This window comes from Micropterus salmoides, unplaced genomic scaffold (genome assembly GCF_014851395.1).
Source record: "Micropterus salmoides isolate LMB-PRFRI ecotype aquatic unplaced genomic scaffold, ASM1485139v1 Ms_hic_scaffold_3131, whole genome shotgun sequence".
Taxonomy (NCBI): Eukaryota; Metazoa; Chordata; class Actinopteri; order Centrarchiformes; family Centrarchidae; genus Micropterus; species Micropterus salmoides.
The window spans coordinates 27048-38438 of record NW_024042409.1 but is presented as its reverse complement, the minus strand read 5'-3'; the positions used below and the strand labels follow the sequence as shown (position 1 = coordinate 38438).

General features: G+C 41.3%; 1 long non-coding RNA gene across 2 annotated transcripts; it reads right to left on the bottom strand.

Moving 5' to 3' along the window:
• Positions 1–1109: 1109 nt before the first annotated feature.
• On the bottom strand, positions 1110–2349 carry LOC119884065. Of its 2 annotated transcripts, XR_005440919.1 has the most exons (3): positions 2192–2349; positions 1357–1452; positions 1110–1279 (listed from the first exon to the last, which is right to left on the bottom strand). It is a non-coding gene; the product is annotated as an uncharacterized LOC119884065 (long non-coding RNA). The 2 variants fall into 2 exon arrangements; XR_005440918.1 differs by lacking the exon at positions 2192–2349 and having other exon boundaries at positions 1357–1668.
• Between the last annotated feature and the right edge of the window lie 9042 nt (positions 2350–11391).

Here is an 11391-nt window from a genome sequence, read left to right as displayed (position 1 = left end):
CTGTCTGCCTGTGGTTGCCAGTCTGTGGTTACCTGTTTGCAGTTACCTGTCTGTTTACCAGTCTGTGGTTACCTGTCTGCAGTTACCAGTCTGTGGTTACCAGTCTGTCTGTGGTTACCTGTCTGTGGTTACCAGTCTGTTACCTGTCTGCAGTTACCAGTCTGTGGTTACCAGTCTGTGGTTAACTGTCTGCCTGTGGTTGCCAGTCTGTGGTTACCTGTTTGCAGTTACCTGTCTGTGGTTACCAGTCTATGGTTACCTGTTTGCAGTTACCTGTCTGTGGTTACCAGTCTGTGGTTAACTGTCTGCCTGTGGTTGCCAGTCTGTGGTTACCTGTTTGCAGTTACCTGTCTGTGGTTACCAGTCTGTGGTTACCTGTCTGCAGTTACCAGTCTGTGGTTACCAGTCTGTCTGTGGTTACCTGTCTGTGGTTACCAGTCTGTGGTTACCTGTCTGCAGTTACCTGTCTGTGGTTACCAGTCTGTGGTTAACTGTCTGCCTGTGGTTGCCAGTCTGTGGTTACCTGTTTGCAGTTACCTGTCTGTGGTTACCAGTCTGTGGTTACCTGTCTGCAGTTACCAGTCTGTGGTTACCAGTCTGTCTGTGGTTACCAGTCTGTGGTTACCTGTCTGCAGTTACCTGTCTGTCTTTGGTTACCAGTCTGAGGTTACCAGTCTGTCTGTAGTTCCCTGTCTGTGTTTACCAGTCTATCTGTGGCTGCCTGTGTGAGGGTTTTTTTTTTTTTTTTTTATTTTTTACAATTAACCATGTAATTGGCACTACAAATAAATTAAAACTATAAGCAGAATACTGAAAATATTTGTGTGGATGCGCTAAAGAGGCCATATTTGTGTGACTGCTGGTAGAGGGTTTCTGCCTGAAACGTCATTCAAAATCAAAACTATTTACAGATTAAATATATCATACACTATCATCTTATACAAAGATACAAGGAGAGGAGTAGATTATTTTCTTTATTTAAACAAAAAATATATAAAATATTATATATAATATAATAAAAATGTATGCCTTATTTAAACTATATAAATATATTGCTTTTAAAATTAATCAGGCCATTGGCACTACAATTAAATAAAACAACAAGCAGATACAGAAAGGATTTCAATTCAATGTTAATGTTATAACTAAAGAGGCCATATTTGTCTGACTGCTGAATGTAGAATTTAAAACTTCCTTTATGAACAAATCCATGCCTTCATTGAACTATAAAAAATCAGTCTCCTTCTTCCATGGGCTCATCTTCATCATCTGCAAAGTACTGGAGAAAAAAAAGTAAATAAAAACTGCATATAAGGATGTGAATTTAATTGATTTTTAGTGTAGACTATACATTACGTTGTCATCTTCCTCAGGTAATTCAGGAGGAGGAGGATGAGGAGGAGGCACAGGCAGGTGGTGTTCCTCAACAGAGGTGACCCAGAGGTCACTTTCCTGCAAAATGGCACAATACAACAGTTGTTAAACCTGACTGATGCATCACAATTCACAAATATACAATAAACAATACACTGAGATTCCCCCAACTCCAAAATTCCAGCCAGTGATATAGCATTCACTGCCCTGTTTGACGTAATTCCACACTGATATTTCAATGCACACTATTCATTGAAATAGCAGTATGGAATTATTTAAACAACAATGCTGAGAGCTATAATTAGGTTGAATGACAATTTTGTAACATATGAAATCCTGGCGTGGTTGCTGTGCTGAAACTGTAAAGGAAAAGTGTAAAAGCTACTTTCATCTCATCCTATTAGGCACAAAGTATTTAAATTAAAATACTCAGAGTGCACTATGGGAAATATCAAAAAGACTTATTTGGCAACACAGTTGTCCACATTATTTAGTCACAAGAGAGCCCAATATTTCATGGAAAAATATCCAATGACATGTCAATAATTTATGCATGGTGTAAACATACAGATTTACAAATTTACGGTGCCATCTTCCACTCCACTTTTGTCAGCCATTATCTGAAAAGATGCTCTGTTAAGTACAACTTGTAGAAAGGAAAGGCAAATACATAGCATGCCAAGCTGCGGTTCAAAGATTCAAATCTTTTTTTACAATAGTACAGTCTAATTTGTGTGATGCCACGCCCGTTTCTTGCATTTGTAGTTTCCCCCTAGATTTGAATGAAAATTTCTGGGAATGTGTCAGGCACACTTACCAAGTGAAGAAGTCAAACGCTGACAGAGAACAGAAGGTCTGCAGGTGATCACAGTGAAGTGTTTCTGCTGGATCGACTGCAGAGATTAGCAGTAATTGTTGCTATCTTCTATGTTTTTTACTATTTACTTTGTAGGGTACCCACCTACTATATCCTTAGTACACATATATATATACATATATGTGTATACAAATATAGTAGCATAAAAGTAGATTTACATATATATATATATGTGTGTATGTATGTACAGTGGGTACGGAAAGTATTCAGACCCCTTTAAATTTTTCACTCTTTGTTTCATTGCAGCCATTTTCCAAAAATCAAAAAAGTTCATTTTATTTCTCAGTAATGTACACTCAGCACCCCATCTTGACAGAAAAAAACAGAAATGTAGAAATTTTTGCAAATTTATTAAAAAAGAAAAACTGAAATATCACATGGTCATAAGTATTCAGACCCTTTGCCGTGACACTCATATTTAACTCAGGTGCTGTCTATTTCTTCTGATCATCCTTGAGATGGTTCTACACCTTCATTTGAGTCCAGCTGTGTTTGATTATACTGATTGGACTTGATTAGGAAAGCCACACACCTGTCTATATAAGACCTTACAGCTCAGAGCAAATGAGAATCATGAGGTCAAAGGAACTGCCTGAAGAGCTCAGAGACAGAATTGTGGATAAAATGTCATCTGTTAGGATGCCCCAGCCGTGATTTGAATTGTTTGCGTTCCACACATTTCACGCTTAATTTTGATAACTGATAGATTCTTTTGGAATTATTTTTTTTATAGAAGAAGTTTATCTTTCTTTGTTTTTCACTATATTTTTTGGTACTAATTTGCTTTTGGTTTAGCTTTAAGGTGACAGGTAAAGACCTACTTCAGGAAAGTGCAGCCTGCCCCAGGATGTGAGGCCAGGGGCAACCATTAAGGGATACCTGGTGGACGTCAGGAGGTTCATGGCTTTCAGATTGACAGCAATGAGCTACGGATCAAGTAAAGATGTACTTGAGAGTGGACTTGATGCCACAATATTGTTCGAGGGTTCACAGGGAATCCAGACAAGACTGCCCCCGCCTGAGTTTAACAACATGTTGTATATTAACGTATCCCAGCCAGAAGCTGGAAGTTACACTGAATCCACTTTATTGTATTGTCTTTAGATGTTTTAACAGTAAAACAAAACTAAAAGTTATGTGGGTTGCTACTGTTTGCCCTATAACTCTTACCTGACTCCACATTTGTCCCTTCATATTAATAAAAGTTCTTAATCATGCTGTACAGTTTTCCCTTCAGTTTAATATAATACAAGGAGAAGAAATGAATTTTACATGTTTTATTGCAAATCAAACAAGAATTATGTGAGATATGTTAAATTCAATATTATATTGCCATTTCCAGACAGTTAAATAATACAAATGCTATTACCTTGAGACGGGACATTTACAAAGGACTGATATCTTCAAAAAGAAATATTAAAATAATAGTTTTTTTAAACAAGTGATGTGTATACAAAGTATTTAACACATATAAAACAAAACTTTTGGCTTTTATAGCTGACATGCAACATCAGGTTCAGCTGGAGGTAGGAAGACAGAGCTGTAGTTCCTGGTCCCAGTCACACAAAAGGAAACTTAACCTAGCGGTAGAGAATGCTTCCCTAGGCTGAGGGTATGGTGGTGACGGAAGGGACAAGCATTTGTGTCTGGGGCAAGGCTCTTGGGGTGGCACTTAAGGGGGAAGGGCTGGAGTTTGTGTTCCCACAGTGCTTGCACCGCATGGTCTGTTTGGGTGCTGGTAGACGGCCCATGGAGCCAAATTCGAGTCCCTACAAAAGAAGTGAGGAGTGTCCTTTCGTCCTTCGACATGCAACAGACGTTGTGTTTATTTCTTTTGTAGTGCCTTCCTTTTTTGTCTGAAGGCATTAAAGGTCCTTGATGGCACTTTGAGTTCCATGCACCGTTTGACATATGCTGTGTACGCCTGCCTTGATGTTTTACATTTGTCCAGGTTGACCATAGCACACTCATCCTCTGTCCACAATTTGGAGGAATTGGCAGGCAGGCACATTGCCTGAGACTTGACAGGAGGTCTGATGTCATCTTGATCCTCGACAGCCTGGACGTCCTCCTCAGGCTGGAGGACCTCTCCCTCTTCCTGCTTTGTTGGTGGTCTGAGGCTTAGTAAGCGTGGGGTTTCCTGCTGTAGCCTGACGGGAATGTCGTGATGCAGCTTCCAGATGATGGGCCTATAGACCTTCTGTATGGTGAACCTACCTAAGATCTGGAGCTTTTGTAGTTTGTCCTGGGCCATGCCTTGCTGGCTAATATCCTGAAGGAGGTCCTTTAGGTGGTTATAATCTACAAAATCATTATTCTGGAGCATGCCAACTGAGCTGATGAAGGTGAGAACGGTCACCAGAAAGTTCCCTGTCAGTGTTGGTGGCAGCCGCTGCAGTGTTTTCGCCATCCATGGCATTCCATGGTCCCGGTATTTTTCTAATGACCGGGAGTATGCCAGAGACCGTCTCTCTATCTCTGTGCATACTTGCAGGGTTCTGGTGGCGATCTCAGACATTGGGAAAGGTTTCTCTGCTCCTAGGTGGACCTGTAAAAAGTCTTTGAAGTTCCACCAGATCTTCTTTCCACCCCTAATGTCCCTGAACTTGATGGCTGGGAAGAAGTGAAGCTTCTCTGCAATGAACCCCTGCAACAGACAGTCCTCAACAGACTTTCCTGCCTTCTGCACCAGCTGGCGAGCACGGTGAAAGGTGTTAGGGACAGGAAATGAGTTTTTCGTTGCAAGGTCCTTGGATAGACTCTCCAGGCTCATAGCACCTACCAGCTTGCCAGGTGGAGAGTCGGAGCTGAAAGATGACATCGGGATGTTTACATTCCTTCTGTACAGGTCGCCAAGAAGCACACAAATTAGCGCCGCGCCAATGACAGCTGGTCCTGCCTCCAAGGTCTGGCACAGAGGCCAGAGGCGCTCAATCCGAAGCTTCTGGAGGTCATCCCTGGTCCAGTGATGAAGTGGGGGAGGTGTTTCCTCTGAGCTAGCACTCGAGTGAGGTGCCAGGCCAATGAAACCTCTCTGGTGTGTCAGACTTCGGTCCATCACTGTACTTGTTCCCAAGCTTGCACTTAGAAAAAAGTCCTCGGATGACAGAGGGTGGCCATAGAACATTTCCTCAAGGGCTAGCTCACACTGGAAAGCCTTCCATGACTCATCGAACCTACCCACACCCTCACTGGAACTGTAGGCACTGGTGAGGGTGTCAATGAGTGAGCCCAAAACGCCATCCAAGATGGACAGGAGACCCTGACCAAGGGCAGTGTCCTTTAAGGGGACCAGCATGGCACGCTGCCGCAGCAAAGTGTGCAGACCTTCAAGGTCAAAATGGGCTGCGGGGTCAACAAACAGTGGTACATCCCCCTCAAACCTAAGGACCTGCTCTATACGGCACCCCAGCTGTGCCACCAACCTTTCTTTAAGGTCCGTCATGTGGCGCAAGTACGTCGATGCCCTGGAGAGTATAGCCATTTGTGAATTTGGGTGTGACAGCCCACATGTCACTATGGCGCCACTCACGGGATGTTTGAATGGCATCTGCAAGTGACAATGTGGGCTGTCAACATACAGTTGAAGGAAGTTCAGCTTCCCCTCTTTGCTGAGCACTGCCAGAAGAGGTTTGGCTACATCTAAGGGCAGGTGGTCCAGATTGGTCTGAAAGTTTGTGGCCTCATGCATCCCAAGGACGGAGAACAGTTTCCCCCTGGCTCCTACCAGGTCCTGCAGGCCATAACGGGAGAACAATATGTGTTGGTCGTAGTCAGTTGCCACAAACTTCAAGGCAAGGTGGACTGTCACTGCCTTAACATCTGTCACATCCACAATGTCTGTTAGTTCCAGTGGATCGGGGTCTTTTTGGCCAAACTGGTTCAGTGTCAGCATCACTTGCAAAAAATGGCAGGAGTTTGCCTCCTCCACAGCTTTGTCCAACAGGCTCATTATGAATGGCAGGTCCTGCCGCAACACATTGAACCTTGCCGTGTTGCTGGTCCCCTGTTTCTGCAGAGTAGGCCTGCTCTTGTCCCTAGCAGAGAGGCCCCGGAGCAACCGTTTAAAGTTGTCTGTCACACTGTTAAGCAGCTCTACAGCATGTGTACCATAGAGCTGCTTCTTCAGTAGCCTGGTGTCAGGGTCAGTGGTGCTGCTGGGTACTGCAGTCATTAATAGATGATAGCCGCCATCTACATGAGCTATCTGGTACCCTACGCAATTTTTAAGGGCAGTCAAGCCATTTGTTGTGTACTTGCTGAGATCTACATGCTTTTTTAGGTATACATAATGGGGGCTTAGTATCAGTGAGTTAAACCTTGGGAGGAAGATGTAATGAAGAAGTCCTTGTAATGCCTGCACCTTGTTGAACTCAATCACTAGTCCATCCACATCAAATGAGAACGAAAGTAATTGTTCTGGGTGGGACAGAGTGGTGGCATGTAAACCAATACGCAGGTCAGCATGCAAAAAATCACTGATGGTTGCATATTGCTCGAAGGCATCCAGTAGATTTTCCGTGTTTACCACTCCAACGTCAAACAATTCACTGCTAGCCATGAGCAGCAAATTGTAAGGTTGCTTAAGCCTACAGAGGGGTATGTTGCAGAGCTCAGATATAGCCACAAACGCCAGTGGAAGTTCTGGGGTTCTGGAAAGAAGAACAAAAAATACATTATCATTCAACATCCAGAAAAATGATCAATGTTTATCATTAAAGGGACAAACTGAAAGCAACATTTGAGAAGTGGCCAAATCAGTCAGAAATCTATGTGTCACAGTGTAATCAGGGGAAGATTAACATTTACCTTTGGTGCAAAATATTTTTGCTCAAGTGACCTTATCTATGTTACAGACCTCCATTAAGCTAGGATGCTCAGCTAAAATCTCATGCCAACTATTTTTATCTAAACCAAACACACATAAAACACCAAGCGTCTAAGCGAGCTTAAAGCACAACATGTCGCTCTGTTAAGAGTGTACATCCCTGCTTGTACAACCATCCAAATATCTCTCATCTTACACACACACATGCGACCACTCCACTGAAAGTTGAGCACCTGCTGACATCAGCTGTATCATATCGCTATAAAACACAAACTCATGGACCAATCAGTCAGATGAAACTAACAAACGCACAGAAAGCAGCGTCCCAACAGAATGCAGTTTCACACAAAGTAAAAAAGAAAAGGCGTGAAGAAAACATCAGCCGATCCAGAGCCTTAACTCTGTATTGGAGAAACAAAAATCTGCTTTGAAAAAACAGACAAGAGAGTTTCACGCCGTACAGGTGAAGAATGGACTAAACAAGATGGCTCAGAGCGCTACACATAGGGACGCTCGGTCACACCCCTTGTCGTCGCTTTGTAATGTCCTTATCATAACACACAGAGTACCACAACTCAGTGTCACACTGATTTCACTTATTTTCATGTACTACAGTTTGAAGTACATTTGTTGCCAATTGACTGTTTGATTTAAAAAATCTTTTTGAGATTATTTTCTTAAGAATAGTCAAATGTGTCTAATAATATGGATTATTAAACATATAAGACGGTAATTGTCCGAATTGGTCCCGTGTGCTGGTAACAGATCTTAGGACCCAAATGCACGACATGTAACTAGGCAGATTGGTTCTTCTGTTTTCATCAAAGACTCACTTACAGAAAACCAGAGAGAAGACCAAAAAGCAGAAGCCCAAACTGAACTGAACACACCCACATACAATGTGCAATGCAGTACAATGCAGTGACAGTAGTATTTTAAAGCCATATCATGTATATAACATTTAGATATCAAGCTGTGGTGAATGAAGCATGTCCTTTACTTAAGTAAAAGTACTAGCAGCTCACTGTAGAAATACTGTTGCAAGTAAAAAGCACTGCCTTGAAAATAACAATTAAAAGTATGGAAGTTTAAAAGGGGAAATGTAGTATTATTTTTATTATGGATTAATCCACTGATTAGTTTCTGTGATAATTCATTGTAAAAATTCAATATTTCTTTGTTTGTCAGTCTAAAGCATAAAATAATTACAAACGGTTGGAAACAAATGAGATTTCATTTTACACTACTCATTTATTCTTGTTGATGGGATGATTTCATATTCCTTCAAGTATTTTTACATTGTGATATAGCTTGTAACTCCAACAATCATTGAGCAAAGGCACCATCTCCTGGACAAAATCTGAAAGACACGTTGAGCAAGAAACCTTGTCAAGCCAGGACCGGCAAAGGTTAACATTAACTTGCATATAAAAACGATTTGCCAATTTTTAGTCTGCACAAACTGAATCAACGGTTGGGTCGAAATATTTAAGTAGCACATATCGGCACAGTGCCATCCTGGCTCTGGCTAAATCTACATCTGTCCACCGCAGAGGCTCCATCCACAACCTGGAGGAGGAACTAGGAGAAATGACTGTGTAACTAAATCTTTCAACCTCAAACAAAAATAATAACGTTATATTATCAAAAATATACGTGTAGGTTACACTTTATTTGGCTAATGTCTGCCCACAGATTCTTTATAGTAGTGTTACAATAGTATTTGTAACATTTCAACAGCAACAACATTTCATCGTCATTTCAGAATTACAGCAGTTCACTCAAGTAAAAGTCATCCAGTATAATACAAGAGAAGTACCTGGTTTTAAAAGTACTTAAGTATCAAATGTAAACGTACTACGAATTCAAATGTATAGATCTGATTAAAAGCAACCTATCTTTCTAAATACAGTGTGAGTTACACCGAGTCCCAGCAAGGCAAGTTATATTTTCTGAGCTGCAGTTTCTAAACACCACTTCTCATCAGCATTTATCAATAAATGGTTGTATTTCACTCCAACATTGTTCATATACAGAGGCTGGAAAGCAACCAAGACAGGGACAGACAACAGATGCGTTGCTAAACTCGGTTAGACACACAGACTAGAAAGGCACATTGACATTACTGTTATCAGCTGACATCAGACTTTCAGAGTAGTGAACACATGTTTATATTTGCATTTACTCACTTGGCTTTTATCCAAAGCAACATTTGAGGTACATATGCATCAACAATGCATCAATACAGCACAAGATCTACAACTGACAGTACATATTACTTAGGCAGCAATAAATAGTAGTAAGAGCTTACCTGACTGCTGTGCCCGAAGCTCACACTCAATGAGTTTTTCTCTTCTTGTGCCTCTAGTTCTCTCATTAAAGGAAACACTCGCTTTCACCTTTTAATATAGCCGAGAGGAGGCCCCGCCCACGTAACCTTTCCCCAAGTGGTCACTGTAAAGGAGAGAAGAACTTTGGAAACCGTGTTTACAAGGTTGGAGAATTGGTGAGATGGTTTCCATGAGGCCCACTTTAATAAAAATGGATTAAAACAGCCGCACAGCTGTGGTTACCGTTAGCTCCTGCTAGTCTGGAGGTAGTCACACACAGTAAGGTTACTTTACTAAAACATGTCATGAAAATATGTATTTGAGTGTAGAGAGTACAAAAGTATTTTCTGAAAAGGGTAATGTAAGGGTAATGTCTCAGTAGCCATCCGGATCTGTGTCCTTGTGCACTGTGGTGGAAAGATGCATATGTGTATACACATTTTACAGGTTTATCTGTGTCTTTCAGAAGCTGGGAAGAAAAGAGGCTTCCATCTCAGGATGCCCTGGAAGTGGTGAGCACAGGTGCACAGCAGAAATCTAGCATCTCACAGTATGGGGTTCAACTTCTCTAAACTTTCTTCTTGAAGCCACTAACATCTAACCTTGAGTGAGAGGTCGACAGCCTTCCAGATATCTCCTGGCTAGTGTAAGATTGTGTCCACTGTTTATATATATGTACATATTTGTTCATGTTTTACATTTTATTTGTATCTTTGTATTTATATTTTAATAAATGGTTTGTTTGGTTTTTTGGCCAACCCCATGTGACTGTTTAAAGTTCATGCCCACACATTTTCTTTAACATTCGCAGCCAACCTTGTTTATGTTTTACGTTTTTTTTGTATGTATTTTTTAATAAATGGTTTGTTTGTATAAAATGTATTGCTTCCTTTCTTCGTGTTCTTTATGACACCAGCATTTCCAAGGAGCTTTCATGGGTTGGTTTCCTGATTTGGCTAAATTTCGCTCACTTTAGTCCATCAGTGTCCTTAACATGACACTGTGTCAAGGGGCTTTAAAGGGCTGCAGAAGCCTGATGAATAAGAGCAGTGCTAAGTACATTTACTCAAGTACTGTACCTGGGTACACATTTGAGGCACCTGTAATTTACTTGGGTATTTCCTTTTCATGCCTATTTCTCCTTCACTACATGTTACCGAAGAAATTTGTACAGTTTACTCCACTTTATGGCAGCTTTATTTACCAAGCACTTTATACATTAGGATGTTTTAGTCACATGAAGGGTGTGTAAAACACATATCTAGGGAAGGTTAAAGCCAGTAGTAAAACACAGTTTTTTAAACATACCATAACATTTAAAATGACAAGATGTGCTGGGTACTCTTTATAAGGTTGGGACTGTTTGCAGGATGGGCGCTTTAGGCGCTGGGTCGCTGGAGGCATTTCTCACGATTTTCAGTTGCAGTCGATTAATGGAGAACATTTTTAAGTTAATAGTCAGGGGTTAGTGTGGGTGTCATACTGAATCTCCGCTTTGCACAGATTTGATGTTTCTGACCGCTGATTCGCTTATTCCATAATTTTAAAGACAATTTGTGTGACCTTTGAAAAACGTTAATTTAAAATGTTGCCATGCTTTACGTCCTTTCCACAGCGTCCTCGTCAAACCGTCTTCATAACATTTAACAAGGCTCTACGTCCTTTCCACAGCGTCCTCGTCAAACCGTCTTCATAACATTTAACAAGGCTCTACATCCTTTCCAAAGCGTCCTCGTCAAACCGTCTTCATAACATTTAACAAGGCTATACGTCCTTTCCAAAGTGTCCTCGTCAAACCGTCTTCATAACATAAGACAAGGCTCTACGTCCTTTCCAACGCGTCCTCGTCAAACCGTCTTCATAACATAAGACAAGGCTCTACGTCCTTTCCACAGAGTCCTCGTCTAAACGTCTTCCTAATGTGTGGCTTTCCTTAACATCCTTGCCAGAACGTCTTCACAACATGTGGGCAGGCCTTCTGA